This window comes from Phyllobates terribilis, unplaced genomic scaffold (genome assembly GCF_046119375.1).
Source record: "Phyllobates terribilis strain yellow unplaced genomic scaffold, ASM4611937v1 Scaffold_671__1_contigs__length_843781, whole genome shotgun sequence".
NCBI lineage: Eukaryota > Metazoa > Chordata > Amphibia > Anura > Dendrobatidae > Phyllobates > Phyllobates terribilis.
The window spans coordinates 172,811-190,091 of NW_027363431.1; positions in this window are offsets into that span (position 1 = coordinate 172,811).

Genomic DNA, 17,281 nt, shown 5'->3' on the forward strand with positions numbered 1-17,281 from the left:
GGGTGCTAGCCTCCCACATCGTGCTGCGTTCTCCAGGAAGGGGTTCAGTTCTTCCTCAGGCAGGTTAGGAGTACCTGACAGAACCCCACTTTCTTGTTTTCCTAGCTAGACCGTCTTCACGTTGGGTCTTTCTCCCTTCTGCCCTGCGCTTCCCCACTCCCGGACCTGCTTGACCCTCACAGGGATTAGAATGAGGCTTCAGCAACTGACTATACAAGCCAAAAGCCTCCGGTTTTCCCAGCCGAGACTTAGAGTAACACAGCTGGACCAGGGGCCGGTCCCCTTCTTGTGGCCTACGATCCCTCTGTCTTCTGACAGATTCGGGGCGTACGGGTGCCGTCCTGCACTCGCCGTATCCCCTAGGATCCCTTCAACAGATTGGAGCCTACTCCCTGCTCCCCTCCTGGGCCTCTAGGACTAGGCCATACTGGTGGAGCAGAGCTCCTAAAGAGACTCTGCTCCCAGACTGTTCTTCTGAACTGTGCTCTCACTAACTGACCTGCCACCCTAAGATGGCTTCCCTTTATATACCTACTTCTCCCAGTGCTCCCCCTAACTACTGTACTTCCTCCACCCACAGCCACTACTGGTTCCCCCTACCTTTGGGTTCGCCCCACTCCAGCCAGGGACAGAGCTCAGCAGAAAACACATTGCATCTTGCCCTTCCAGCCAGCCTGGAGCAGTGTAGTGTTGAATGTGGGTGCTGGGGTTCCAGGCAGCAATCCCTCCTTACCTGAGAGAAGGGAGACACCACACCTCTAGTTGAGATGCAAGTACCTCTGTGGCGACTGAACCCTCAGGGGCGCCACACACTCGTCCTCCTATATGAAGTATAGACTATAGGAGGCTGAGAGTGCGGTATAAGTCATATATGAGGCTTAGATTGCGGACGGGCCTACATGATGTATACAACGCACTCGGCCTTCTATATAAAGTATAGACTATAGGAGGCTGAGAGTGCGGTAAATGTTATATATGAGGCTTAGAGTGCGGACGGGCCTACATGATGTGTGTCGCCCCAGGCCTGGATGCCACAAATATTAAAGGCTGTGTCTGAGAGCAGGAGGGAGGTTCCCTGGTCAGGGACCATTAGCATGCAGCACCTCCTGTCCCAGGCCAGTAAGGGGAGCAGGCTTCCCCTATAAAAGCTGGAACTGAGGGCAGGGTTAGGGAGACCAGGACCCACTTCTGAAGCATCCAGAAGGGTTTCCTAGAGGAAAGGGGCAGGTCAGCAGCAGCTGAGGAGTCCGGGAGTCAGAGGAGGAACAGCAAGCCAGGGACAGAGGCGACGAGAGCCGGTCCTGGCTGATAGAGAACTACACAACCGGACACTGGGGTCTGAGGCTGTCAGGGTTGCAAGCCCGGCAGCAGATAACCGACCTGCGAGGGATTTTAGGTCCCTTGGCCTGAGAAGCCTGGAGGCTCCGCCACACAGAGGGACCGGTACGGCACGGAGAAGCTACAGGTACCTAAGGCCCGAGTCGCAAGCCATACAGGCGAAGTACACGGCCAGCTCAGGGACGTGGGCTATCACACCACGAAAAGGGGGATAGTCAGTAAGGGCAGACAGAGAGCGGTAGGCCTACACACTCACCCTGACCAGTGGGGCTCACCCGAATGCTCTCAGACACCCAGGCCCATTCCTACCCTGTACTCCTGTTGGGTCATTAGTACTAACTACAATAAAGACCTTGGACTGTTTGAAGCGGACTCTGAACCCTTATTATTGCGGCCTGCACCATCACCCCCAGCATCCTAATACACTGCCCTGAGGCTACACTCTTCCCATGGGGAGTTATCCTATCCCTGTGCTGCATACCAACATCAGCCTCAGCGGTCTGCCCTGCAGCGGCGGTCATCCCTGACCGCAATCCACGGGTGGCGTAGTCGGACATTCAAAACCCTACAAATAGACTGCCACAGCATTTGGTCTGACCACCCTGAGCCACGGGATCGGGTTGCCACTACTACCCCCAACATTGCACTGAAGCCCGGTTCCGGGTGCCCCACGGCCGAGTCAGATGGCGAGTCAGATGTATATAACGTACTCGGCCTCCTATATAAAGTATAGACTATAGGAGGCTGAGAGTGCGGTATACGTCATATATGAGGCCTAGAGTGCGGGCGGCGGGTCTACATGATGTATACAACGCACTCGGCCTCCTATATAAAGTATAGACTATAGGAGGCTGAGAGTGCGGTATATGTCATATATGAGGCCTAGAGTACGGGCGGCGGGTCTATATGATCTATACTTTATATAGGAGGCTGAGTGTGTTGTATAGATCATATAGACCCGCCGCCCGCACTCTAGGCCTCATATATGAAATATACCGCCCTCTCAGCCTCCTATAGTCTATACTTTATATAGGAGGCTGAGTGTGTTGTATACATCATATAGACCCGCCGCCCGCACTCTAGGCCTCATATATGAAATATACCGCACTCTCAGCCTCCTATAGTCTATACTTTATATAGGAGGCTGAGTGTGTTGTATACATCATATAGGCCCGCCGCCCGCACTCTAGGCCTCATATATGACGTATACTGCACTCTCAGCCTCCTATAGTCTATACTTTATATAGGAGGCTGAGTGTGTTGTATAGACTATAGGAGGCTGAGAGTGCAGTATACGTCATATATGAGGCCTAGAGTGCGGGCGGCGGGCCTATATGATGTATACAACACACTCAGCCTGCTATATAAAGTATAGACTATAGGAGGCTGAGAGTGCGGTATATTTCATATATGAGGCCTAGAGTGCGGGCGGCGGGTCTATATGATGTATACAGCACACTCAGCCTCTTATATAAAGTATAGACTATAGGAGGCTGAGAGTGTGGTATACGTCATATATGAGGCCTAGAGTGTGGGCGGTGGGTCTATATGATGTATACAACACACTCAGCCTCTTATATAAAGTATAGACTATAGGAGGCTGAGAGTGCGGTATACGTCATATATGAGGCCTAGAGTGCGGGCGGCGGGTCTATATGATGTATACAACGCACTCAGCCTCTTATATAAAGTATAAACTATAGGAGGCTGAGAGTGCAGTATACATCATATATGAGGCCTAGAGTGCGGGCAGCGGGTCTATATGATGTATACAACACACTCAGCCTCCTATATAAAGTATAGACTATAGGAGGCTGAGAGTGCAGTATACGTAATATATGAGGCCTAGAGTACGGGCGGTGGGTCTATATGATGTATACAACGCACTCAGCCTCTTATATAAAGTATAAACTATAGAAGGCTGAGAGTGCAGTATACATCATATATGAGCCCTAGAGTGCGGGCAGCGGGTCTATATGATGTATGCAACACAATCAGCCTCCTATATAAAGTACAGAATATAGGAGGCTGAGAGTGCGGTATATGTCATATATGAGGCTTAGAGTAGGGACGGGCCTACATGATGTATACAACGCACTCAGCCTCCTATATAAAGTATACACTATAGGAGGCTGAGAGTGCGGTATACGTCATATATGGGGCCGCCGCCTATATGATATATAGATCGCACTCTCTACCTCCTATATGAAATATAGATCACACTCTTGGCCTCTTATACCACATATACAATCTATAAGGCCTCTTTCACACATCAGTGTTTCCAGTATGTGTTGTGACAGTTTCCACACGTATCAGAGACACTGACACACGTAGACACATTCAGATGAATGGGTCTGTGCACATGTCAGTGCGTTTCCACAGACCGTGTGTCTGTGGGAAAAACACGCTGATATGTTTGTTTTTTTACACCATGCACGGGTCGAAAAACGCCTGCACACGTACGCACTGATGACACACTGATGACACACAGATGATTTCCGTGTGACACGTAGCGGCGCCTGGGAATCAGTAGTACAGTTCGTGCTGTTCCCAGGCGCCGGTACGTGTCACAAAGATGCCACACAGACACGGATATCTCCGGTACTGTTTTTTCCAGTATGGGAAATATCCGGACATGTGAAAGAGCCCCATGTCATATAGGAGGCCGAGAGTCTGTATGTCATATAGGAGACCGAGAGTGCGGTATATGTAATATATGGGGCCTACTGTGTATAATGTATAGATCGCACTCTACCTCCTTTATGAAATATAGATCACACTCTTGGCCTCTTATATGACATATACAGAGTATATGTCATATAGGATGCTGAGAGTGCGGGTCTATATTACATATACAACACACTCAGCCTCCTATGTAAAGTATATATTATAGGAGAAGGAAAGTGCGGTCTATATCTCATATAGGAGGCCGAGAGAGTGGTGTATGTCATGTGTGGGGCCTATATGATGTATAGATCGCAGTTTCTGCCTCATATATGACAAACAGACCGCACTCGCGGCCTCCTATATAAAGCATATATTATGGGAGACCGAGCATGCGGTCTGTATGTCATAGAGGAGGCAGAGAGTGCTGTACACGACCTATAAACTCGCACTCTCTGCCTCCTGTATGATGTATAGACCGCAGTCTCGTTGTTCCTTATGTAGTGTATACAGCATAATAAAGTGTATAGTATGGTGCTGTGTTTGTATAATATTATGTAGCGTTGTGTATATAATATATTTTTAGCGCCAACATATTCCGCAGCACTTTACATTACAGAGGGGACATGTACAGAAAATAAAGACAGTACAGGATAACACACAACTCAGATACCAAGAGGAGTGAGGGACCTGCTGCTCGCAAGCTACAATCTATGGAGAAATAGGGAGACACGAAAGGTAAATGATAAAATGTGCTGATATTGTATGATACAACCATTATACACTAAATAGGGTCTGCACCAGCCAGCATGTGTACAGTACCAATACAGGGGACTATTAAGTGCATGGAGGGTGTGTACACAGATGCTACAAGGGTCTATATATGAATATAACAGGAGAAACAGAGTTTATATAGGCATAAAACCAGTATAGCTTTATTAGATACAAGATAGTAAAAAAGCCACAACAGTGGCGACACAAAGTAAATAACAGATTACAAAATACAGTACATGGTAACATATGTAGAGAGTATATGTGGCAAACCACCCCCCCCCAAAAAAAGGGCTATAGAAGGGCAAGGGGTACTCCCCGCAATCAATTGTTATATTCAACAGCTTCCGCTGGGAAGAAAGACATGGGAAGGATCCGCTACATCTCCACCTTTAATCATGAGTGGGGGGAGATGCGGCGGATCCTCTCCAAGCATTGGGGTGTTCTTGGTGCGGAGCCCTCCCTACGAGAATATGTGGGGGACTATCCACTCATGACACCCAGGAAAGCCAATAACCTGGGTGACATGTTGACACGGAGTCATTATGTTCCCCCACTTACCAACCCTTTTGGGTCCTGAGGACCAAGGATTGGCTTTTTTCCTTGCGGCCACTGTCTGGCATGCGCCAATGCCGTGCGCTCTGTTTCCTTTTCCTCATCCGACGGCTCTCGTGAATACCAAATTTGTAATTATATATCCTGTGGTTTAACCCATGTGATTTATTACGCAACTTGTGCCTGTGATTTAATTTACATCAGTTTGACCACGAGAGAGCTAAGAGTGAGGATACGGGAACACGTGCGCGACATTGGCGCGGCCAGAACGGTGGCCGACCAACGGGAGCCAAAAACTATCCCACGTCACTTTCAATGCAAACATAACTGCGATCCAAAATCTTTGAAGGTGCGTGGAATTGATATTTCACACCTTGGCTCCCGTGGAGGTGACTGGACAAAGGCTCTTGGTCAAAAGGAAGTAAAATGGATCGTATGTCTGAATACCATGTCTCCTCGGGGCCTTAATGAGGCACTTAGCTTTGCCCCCTTCCTGTGACATGGGCCTCGCCTGTTATATCATTCTCCGCCTTAGATGTTATATAACCAATTTTGGCCCTTTTGGCTATTTTTGTTTTTAATATTTATCTGGTATTTTCAATATTTGCTTTTTACCTTTTAATCCCTATTTTTCTTTATTTTTCCTCTTGGCTCCTTTTTTCTTTGGTCCATATATAGCATGAGAACGGAACCACATCCTATTTTATGCGCTGATCAACATCACTGGATTTAATGAGACCGGCCCTGCATACTGTATACATGGACATCTCTACACATTTGATGTTATACTGTCGTGACTTGTATTATCGGCCATTATATATATAATGCATTGCAGGACTAATGATTGCTTGACCCTTTGTTATTTTTTTGGATGCCGGCCTCTGCTATTGGCCATTATGTTGCTAGGTGACACACGATGCGGTGCGCATGCGCTCTGGGCACGCTGCTCTCGGCCCGGGCATGGCCGTCTTTCTCCTGGCCGCGCACTTCCGGTGCACATACCATGTGTTTCCGGCGTGCGCGTTACCAGGTGACGGATTCTGCCCGCACCGACAGTTTCCGGCGCCTAGCGCATGCGCCGACGAGCATCGGTCACTTATTCACTTCCGGTCACGTGACTAGTATCGCGGTCACGTGACCGTGTGAAAAGACTTTAAAAAGGTCCCTGTCCTTTACAAGCTTATGCCTCTTGAGAAAGCCCATAGCATCGGGGCGAAACACGCGTCGAGCCTCCCTTTTGGTCTCTTGGTGCCTTGAGTTTATCCTGTTCCTGGTCTACCTGTCACCTTTCTTCTGCTGGCCCTCCCTTATTAGTGACTGGTAAGCGGTATTTGAATTCTCCTCGACATTTGATGCATACCTGCACACTTGTGCGGATACTCTTTACTTATGGTATATTCAATATGTTCTCTGCTTATCACTCCCCCTTTTTTGGGGGGGGGTTTTGCCACATATACTCTCTACATATGTTACCATGTACTGTATTTTGTAATCTGTTATTTACTTTGTGTCGCCACTGTTGTGGCTTTTTTACTATCTTGTATCTAATAAAGCTATACTGGTTTTATGCCTATATAAACTCTGTTTCTCCTGTTATATTCATATTTAATATTGAGTAGGCTTGTGGCCATTAGAAGCTATGTATTTTCTAGTTGTCTTCCCGCCACGACTCTAAAAGATGAAGGCCGTTCTGTGTATAAGGGTCTATATATGCTACTACAGTATACACAGTATATGGTGTACAGATGGTTAGATACTAAGGTACTGCGTATATAGTGTGGAATCCACACTATATACACTGCCATAGCTATACATTATATAGTATATACACTGCTCCACTCTATATTCCTGAACACAGTGTATACAGTGCTGGCCAAAAGTATTGGCACGTCTGCAATTCTGTCAGATAATACTCAGTTTCTTCCTGAAAATGATTGCAATCACAAATTCTTTGGTATTATTCTCTTCATTTAATTTGTCTTCAATGAAAAAAACACAAAAAGAATTGTCCTAAAGCCAAATTGGATATAATTCCACATCAAACCTAAAAAAGGGGGTGGACAAAAGTATTGGCACCCTTTGAAAAATCATGTGATGCTTCTCTTCTCTAATTCGTGTAATTAACAGCACCTGTAACTTACCTGTGGCACCTAACAGGTGTTGGCAATAACTAAATCACACCTGCAGCCAGTTAACATGGATTAAAGCTGACTCAACCTCTGTCCTGTGTCCTTGTGTGCACCACACTGAGCATGGAGAAAAGAAAGAAGACCAAAGAACTGTCTGAGGACTTGAGAAACCAAATTGTGAGGAAGCATGAGCAATCTCAAGGCTACAAGTCCATCTCCAAAGACCTGAATGTTCCTGTGTCTTCCGTGCGCAGTGTCATCAAGAAGTTTAAAGCCCATGGCACTGTGGCTAACCTCCCTAGATGTGGACTGAAAAGAAAAATTGACGAGAGATTTCAACGCAAGATTGTGCGGATGGTAGGATACCCAGGAAGACCCCACTTCTTACCCTGAGACATAAAAAAGCCAGGCTGGAGTTTTCCAAAAAACTTACCTGAGAAAGCCTAAAACGTTTTGGAAGAATTTTCTCTGGTCAGATGAGACAAAAGTAGAGCTTTTTGGGAAAAAGCATCAACATAGAGTGTACAGGAAAAAAAAAGAGGCATTCAAAGAAAAGAACACGGTCCCTACAGTCAAACATGGCGGAGGTTCCCTGATGTTTTGGGGTTGCTTTGCTGCCTCTGGCACTGGACTGCTTGACCGTGTGCATGGCATTATGAAGTCTGAAGACTACCAACAAATTTTGCAGCATAATGTAGGGCCCAGTGTGAGAAAGCTGGGTCTCCCTCAGAGGTCATGGGTCTTCCAGCAGGACAATGACCCAAAACACACTTCCAAAAGCACTATAAAATGGTTTTAGAGAAAGCACTGGAGACTTCTAAGGTGGCCAGCAATGAGTCCAGACCTGAATCCCATAGACAACCTGTGGAGAGATCTCAAAATGGCAGTTTGGAGAAGGCATCCTTCAAATATCAAGGACCTGGAGCAGTTTGCCAAAGAAGAATGGTCTACAATTCCAGCAGAGCATTGTAAGAAACTCATTGATGGTTACCGGAAGCGTTTTTTTGCAGTTATTTTGGCTAAAGATTGTGCAACCAAGTATTAGGCTGAGGGTGCCAATACTTTTGTCTGGCCCTTTTTTGGAGTTTTGTGTGAAATGATCAATGATTTGATTTTTGCTTCATTCTCTTTTGTGTTTTTTCCTTGCAAGCAAATTAAATGAAGATAATAATACCAAAGAATTTGTGATTGCAATCATTTTCAGGAAGAAACTGAGTATTATCTGACAGAATTGCAGGGGTGCCAATACTTTTGGCCAGCACTGTATGTATTGTGGTGCAGCGGCATTGCTATAATGATCTAGTATGTCTGTTTAGGCTATTTCCTCCCCCTCAGCTGACTGGTCACATGACTGTGACATCACACAGGTCCTTTTGCTCACAGAAGGTATGGACACGTGACTGTGAGATAAGCACAGGTCCTGTGGCTGTGTCTACAGGATATATAAAAACCTGGTGAGTTGAGCAGAGTGCAGTGTACCTGTGAGAGAGGCATGAGGCCTGTTCCCCGGGTGGGTGGGACACTGTTTGTCTGAAGCCTAGTGAGGCCGGGTGAAGCCTGGATCCCGTGTGGATGTCAGTAAGCCTTTGGAGGGCCAGAGGCTAGAGACCCCATCTGGGAAACAAATGGACCAAAGCAGCTAAAGCCCGACGTAGGTAATACTATTTGTGTTATGGACATTTTCATGGACATTGTTTTATTATTACCTTGCGGGAGGCTGTAACTAGAGCCAAGTGGGCCGGTCTGCCACTTGGGCTCGTGGACTTTATATCTGTGTCGGTGGGCCACGGAGTTGGACCCGGAAATCAGCAGCTTATGGAGTTAATAAACTGCTGACTTGAGAAATACCGGAAAATATGGCAGGTGTGTTTTAAATTGACGCAGCGAAGCGAGTATCCCCCAGGATAATGACAAGCGCTGCCTTACATGTGGTTTGAGAGCGCGGGCAGCTGCAGTCTGGTTGCTGGGAGCATCTGCAGTCTGGTTGCTGGGAGCAACTGTGAAGGTCGTCGTCGCACTCAAACCTGGTTTGCTGTGGCTCGGCGGGGCTCACGAAGGTCAAAGCATCTGGCTACAACTCGGCGGGGTTGTGAAGGTCGTTGTCACACTCAAACCTGGTTTGCTGTGGCTCGGCGGGGCTCACGAAGTCAAAGCATCTTGCTGCAACTCGGCGGGGTTGCGAAGATTGACATCGCTCTCAAATCCTGTTTTGCGGTGGCTCGGCGGGGCCACGAAGATTTTTTCGGGGGGAGCGGTGAAGTTCAAGTGTGAACAGTGTACCGTGATGGCTGTGTGCAAAGCAACAGAGGTGTCTGGAGCTAATGAGCGTTTGAAGGGACGGTTGGGTCCGGAGCAGGTATTTGAGAAACTGTTACTGGACATGGTGCGGGAACCGCAGGAGCTGTGGGCACCATATAGAATGGTGGCCGTGGACCATTCTATGGACCCTCCGGGGGCGCCCGTGTTGTCCCAGAGTGCCCGGGGAGGTGGTAAGAGGTCTTGTGAACTGAGTCCTAAGACTGTCGCTGATGTTTTTTGTAAAAATTCCCTTACAGGTGTGGTTGTACAAAAGGGGGCGGAGTCTAAAAAGGGGCGGATTTTCACAAGAGCGTAGAGTGTGGAAAACTGGAAATTGTTGATGGTGGGTTGGTACCTCCTAGAAATGACAATTTGACCGTTGAGAACGGTGTGACTCCAGTGGAGGGGGTTGAAGTCAAAGTGGGAGGTGACCTGGTAGTCCACAACATCATGGGGAGTGACACAGACCTGATAGCTGACGGTGACACTACGGAAGTAGGAGAGGTCAGTCAGGAGGGACTAGACGAGGGGAGAGAGTCCACATCTCGACGTAGACGGCGCAAGGGCCACAGAAAGGTTGCTCCTGTAGTCTTGACTAAAAGTGAAAATAAAGAAAATGTAATGGTGTGTGCCGTTGTTACAAGGGTGGATCCTACTTCAGAGGCAGAAGAGGAGGTGACGGACCTGGAGAACGTGTCCTCAGACCAGCAGAGCCTGGAGTCTGAACGGCAGAGGGTATTCCAGGTTGTGAAGGACTTACGGCGAAGTCTAAAGGAAAGCAACGAGGAAGTTGTCCAGTGGAAGGAGATGTTCCACGCAATTAAGGAGGACCGCCGCAAAATTAAGGAGGAGGTTTCGCAGTTGAAACTTGAGAAGGAGACGCGGCAGGATGGAGTTTCTGGACGTCATCCGGAACTAGAACGACTGCGCGAACAGTTCAACCAGGAGCTGTGTGAATCTAAAAAGGAGTATGATGAACTCATGAGGGAGCTGCAGCAGTTCCAGGACCAAGTAAAGCCTCTAATGCAGGAGAAGGAGCGACTGGAGGACTCTGTACCAGCGAGACCAGGAGCTATCCGCCCTGAAAGAAGCAATAAAAGTTGAAGTGTCTGCTCACGACCATGAGGCAGAAAAGAGGCATGAAAGGTTCAGTGAGGAACTGCAACAGATTAGGAGAGATTATGAGGACCTCCTCAAGCTTAAAGGAAAACTAGAGGAGGGTAAGGCGGATGCAGAGCAAGAGCGCCAAGTGGTTGAGACCACTCTGCAAGATATCCGTGAGGAGAATGATGATCTCCGGGGAAAGACCCTAGATCTGGAAGCTCAGGTGAAGGAGCTACAGATGTCCTGTGATACCCTCCAGAAGGCGGAGACGTACCTTAAGGAAACAGTCAGCAAGATGGAAGCTGAGCGAGAGAAGATGGAGGAGTCCATCGGAAAAGCCACAGACCAGAGCCAGGAGTTGACCGCTGGTGATGGGGGGTATGAAGCAGATACCTCCTCGAGTGATGTGAGCTCTGATGATTCGGTGGATGTCGGAGCCGAGATCAAGCAGCTCAAGGAGTTGCTACAAGCCCAGTGGACGCAAGAGAAGCGTGAGAGACTGGCTATTGAGAGCCGAGTGGGCACATTGGAGACGGAGAGGTCTGAGAGAGCTCTCCTGCTGGAAGAGCAGTTGAAGCAGGAAGAGCTTCAGAGATGGACTGCTGAGAGGCGAGTAACTGAGCTAAAAGGAGAAGTTTTAGAGCTCTAAGGCCGCCTAGCAAAGTGTCACGCGGTGAACGAGGTCTCCTTGGAGAAGGGAAAAGGCAAACAAGTTGCACTTACTCCCTTAGACCATGAGAAGGTGGACCTGAGGAGAGCTAAGAGTATGGTGTTGAAAGATAATGGTGAAGTGGAGGTGGTCAAGATGAAAAGTTGAGAAGTTGTAGCTGTGAGTCCGCTCAGGGGAAGCATCCAGGGTGAAGAAGCTGGAAGTCAGTTGTCCCTGAAACCTGAGCTGGTTGATCGTCTGGAAACCACTGGTGAGACCGAAACGTCTCGGTACAAGTGCCTCGTAGATGTACCCGAGGACCTGAGGGAAGAATGCACCCGTGAGTTCGTGCATGAGGAGTTTAAGAAGGCCGTGGGAGCCTGGAAGGTGTACTTGACCTCAGAGGCCAAACAGCTGGTGGTCCTGTCCACGACCTGAAGTCACAGTGAAGAGGGTGGCAATCCTGAGTGACATACATTGGCGATGTATTCGCACGAAGCGGTTTCTCCGGTTGAAGACTGAGCAAGCCGCTAGACAACTGGAGCTGATGAGAGAGGCTCACAGTCTGCTAGAAGAGGTCATCCGGGTGCCTCATGTTCTGGTGAGAGAGCTCATTGGGAGAAATGGCCGAGCCATGCAGATGATGGTGAAGAAGTCTGGTGTGGTGAGCAATCCACATGATCGTCAGGACTGGATACCGGATGAAGACGGCATGGTGTCATTCTACGCTATAGGAACGGAGAAAGTCTGGCATATATGAGCATGCTGGTGGAGTACCGAGTGACCTACCTGCGAGAGGTGGAACAATTGAGTCTCGCTAGACTGCGAGTAGATGGACAGCATCATCTGAGCAGTAGAGGATGGCAGCCGTCTGGAAATGGTGGGACCCGACAGAGAAGGGGGCCCCTAAATAACAGAACACCTGAAGTTAGGGACCCTTCAAGGTGTCCTGAGAGTAGTGGGCGTGGGTTTAGAGGTAGTGAGACCTCCAGTAACTCAGGTGTGGGTGGCCCATACAAACGACCCAATAGAGGACTGGACAATATGGAGTCGAACCAGACCTTAGGTACAAGGACATGTGAGTTGCACTGCCGTATTGACCGCTGGGAGCGGGGGAGACCTGACAGGGTTTCGACTGACCGCTGGGAGCGGGGGAGGCCTGACAAGGTTACGACCCGGAAAGGTGACCTGACGAAGTCAGTGACATTGACAGATGGGAGGTCCCTAAGGAATGGGCTAATGTCAATGAATAATGTTCCAGGGGCTGGACAACGTAAGGGTCAAGTGCATGGTCTCTGTGAACTGTGGGTTTTAAACTGTTGTGTATATTATGTGTTCAACCCCACAGGTTTGAACAGAGGGGGGGAATATGTGGTGCAGCGGCATTGCTATAATGATCTAGTATGTCTATTTAGGCTATTTCCTCCCCCTCAGCTGACTGGTCACATGACTGTGACATCACACAGGTCCTTTTGCTCACAGAAGGTATGGACACGTGACTGTGAGATAAGCACAGGTCCTGTGGCTGTGTCTACAGGATATATAAAAACCTGGTGAGTTAAGCAGTGTGCAGTGCACCTGTGAGAGAGGCATGAGGCCTGTTCCCCGGGTGGGTGGGACACTGTTTGTCTGAAGCCTAGTGAGGCCGGGTGAAGCCTGGATCCCGTGTGGATGTCAGTAAGCCTTGGAGGGCCAGAGGCTAGAGACCCCATCTGGGAAACAAATGGACCAAAGCAGCTAAAGCCCGACGTAGGTAATACTATTTGTGTTATGGACATTTTCATGGACATTGTTTTATTATTACCTTGCGGGAGGCTGTAACTAGAGCCAAGTGGGCCGGTCTGCCACTTGGGCTCGTGGACTTTATATCTGTGTCGGTGGGCCACGGAGTTGGACCCGGAAATCAGCAGTTTATGGAGTTAATAAACTGCTGACTTGAGAAATACCGGAAAATATGGCAGGTGTGTTTTAAATTGACGCAGCGAAGCGAGTATCCCCCAGGATAATGACAAGCGCTGCCTTACAGTATATATAATGTGTGTGTATAAATATATATATATTTATATATATTGCAGAGTACCACTTCTGTCCTGTATACTGGGCATAATTCTCTATGTATTATCCTTTATATACACTGGATAGTACCAATTCTCCTGCACTGTATACTGGGTGTAATTCTCAGTATCTGTATATACACACTGCACTGCTAAAATAAAATGTATAATAATAATAATAATGTGAGTGGTTTCCCCTCTGAAACTTACCACTCCCAGCAGGCCCTGTCAGATTTAATCCTTCAGGGTTTACTGGGAGTTGTAGGTTTGTTACTGCACTGATGATGCGGGGACAGGTATTGCATCCGAGCCCACAGCACCAAGTCATTCACACTGTAAGGCTATTTTCACACTTGCGTTGTGAAATCCGTCCAACTCTTCTGCCTGGAAAGAGTCGGATAGATTTCACAAAATTCCAGCACTTTCCTGATACAGCCTGATGCTCCCTTTGACTATAAAGGGAGGCTGGTCGTGAGCCAGCAAAATAGGCAAGCGCGCTGCTACATTGACTGTGCTCTATACATGCCAGGTGCAGGCTGTATAATACAGCAGGCACCGAACTGCAAAGATCAGGGCTGGCGATGCCACCATACCCGGTTATTTAAACCCTCAGATGCCACGTTCAATAGCAATTGTAGAATCTGTGACGTAAAGCAGAGGGAGGCGACTCATATTGGAGCAGTGAAATCGCCTCTGCCTGGCACATTCCCATGGTAAGCTGTAACAGGTACCTGTGTATAATTTAAGGAAAAAATGCTGGGATGATCTTCATGATTTTTTACCATATTTTTGCATCCTGCTTTTATAAACAGAGGTTTCATACTTGCTCCCTACCGCTGAGGTCCTCCATGCCTCTTGCATGTCAATGCTCTGGGTCTCACTGTGCTTATATCTGCCACAGCAATGGCCACATGCTCCACTGCAGTCAATGACTGGCTTCACATGTCACCACTGAAACCAGTTATTGGCTCCTGTGCCGGCTGTGATAGATGGAAACACTATGTGGACTGTTCCATGGACATGGAGAAGGTGATGTAGAAGACCGTAGCGGTGCATAGCGGGTAAGGACCTATTCACATTTCAATTTTTCACTGACATGTGTTGTCCACATTTCTCATTTGCAGCACGCATACACATTGATTTTAATGTGTGTTCACATATCAGTGTTGTTTTACGGACCATGGGTCAATGAAAAAAATTCATGAACACATGCACTATTTTTGGTCCGTGATGCGGACCAAACACACACACACTAAATTCTATGGGTCTGTGAAAATCACGGGAATGACATCCATGTTTGGTCCGTTTTTAACAGATAGATGCATTGGAAATTATTTTCTGAGCTGAGCAGTGTCCATGGAATACGGATGACCCATTGAGGGCACACAGACGTGAAACGGACCCTTCATGGATGAAACGTACACATTTTAGACACGGTGTGAACAGTGCCTAGGTACGAATCTTCTGTTTAGACAGGCATGCTGAGGGCACTTGCTAGAAAATAATTTTTCCAGAACATCCCCTTTACAGGTCAAAGTACGCTGCAAACAGTACAATTGCAAAATAAGACAATATACAACAGTTTCCTCTTTACAATGAAAGAACTAATAGTATTACATGTTCTTTTATGTAGGACCAATGTGAATGCTGTGCATTGTGAACAAGCAAGAGCTGAGAATACTGCGTAGACCACCGGATAAGTTGGTAGCCAGTTATAAAGTGATACAGGGTAGGTGATACACGAAATCTAGTATTGATAGCTAGCTTTTTGTTTTACTGGTAGAACATTGACTCAGAAATACAATGAATACTAAATGGAATTTAGGCTAGTTTCACACAAGTGAATCTACTGTGTGAAACACGCTGCTGGTATATCCGCTCTGGAGGAAGATCGTGCCGGCATTACACTTACATATACTCATATACAATGCCCAGCGCTTCCTCCTGTTCTGTAATGTAGTGACAAGCTGCAAATTGCATCTCGTTAGATTACAGAGCTGTAGTGTGGGCGCCTAGAGTCAATTACCCTGGTGGGCCCTAGGCACCCCAGTCCGACCCTGGCAATATTATTATCCTTTTGTCATAATATCATCACATAATTGTGTTATCTTCATTGTGCTTTATACAGATAACACCATGCTGTTTTGCACCATCTTGTGGCCTTTTTTGAGTATTACGCTCCCACTATGCACAGTGTTGATTTCTCTCTATGAACTATGAATGCTACACTACTTTTGCAGATTGCCCCGGTGGCACGCATTCTCATCTGGTGCCCTGCCAGTTCTCTTCCTGTATCTTTTGTTCCCTTCGGCGTCACAATCCAGTTTGTGTCACGGTCGGTCATGTGATGTGGGTCGAGGCAAGCTCCCGGACTTCACCAGTTCACGCATGCGTCACTACACTCTGCGTCCCTCTCCTATTGGCTAGCGCAGCATTTTTATTCTCTCTCTTCCTGTGATGTGTCGGGGTGGGCACATTGTAAGGCAGCTCCTGCTGTGAACAAAGTATGCAGTAAACTCATTTTTTCTCATCCATCCTGAGTGTACGCTATTTGACCGTGCCATGTATGGGAATATATATATACCTTTTACCCCAATCTTGTATACTTGACCATTATTTAGTCCCCATACCCCCGTATATTCTCATAGCATCATCAATAGTATACATGTATTTTTACACATATTTGCTTATATATATTTCAGATGATGGTTATATACAGTATACTGTATTTGTGATTTTATACTAAGCAGTGAGTCTCCTTTACATTTTACTATTTATATGTGTGATCTGCACCATCTTCCTGTTTTTGTATGTCCACTGCACCTTTTTACTTCATCAATAAAGTTAATCTTTTATGACATTTATTTATGAATCGCTATATTGACTTAATTATTATTTTTTTGTCCCTTCTATTAGTCTGTTGGCGCTAATGTCTGAGATATATGTACACACACTTATTATCCTCTAACATCAGAAGCACAGCGCACTTTATCCAGGACCAACAGGAATATACCTCGAGTGTCCTTATTGTTATATATATGACTCGCCCCCAGGGCCATGGGGTACTCGACAGCCGAGCCTTATGGCTGCTTTTGGGGGAGATCACGGTGGCTGGCCCGGTCCGTAACCCAGGGCGGGTCAGTGTAAAAAGGGGGATATTTTGTAGGGGAATTTGCCGTGACGCCACCTGCGGTGTCTGGTGAGGATCACCAGCGCTGCAACAGTCCTCTGAGGCAAATGTTAGGACAGCTTGTGATGGATCGGCTCCCCACAGGTGGAGCAGGCCTCAGGGCAGTGTAGATAAATGGAGGAGGTGTGCTGGGCGTTATAGTGCAGGGAGGGAAATGGCACCGGCGAAATAAAGGAGCGGAGGCAGCTCAGTGCAGTCATCCAAGATTTACTCACAGTTCTTAGACAGTCCACAGGTGCACTGTACCGGCGCAAGCCTCCCGCGTCGCACTGCGTTCACCGGGCAAGGGTTCAGTCCTTCCTCAGGCAGCTCGGGTGTACCTGGCAGAACCCCACTTTCATATGTACCTTCCTAGACCGACTTCACGTTGGGTCTTTACTCCCTCCTGCCCTGCGCTTCCCACTATGAATCCTGTTCGGGTGCTGCGAGCCCCCCCTGTCCGTCGGAGTTGCACAGACCTGCTTGACCTTACTAGGATTGGGGTGGGGGGTTCGACTACTGGCTATAGAAGCCTCCGTTTTTTCCAGCC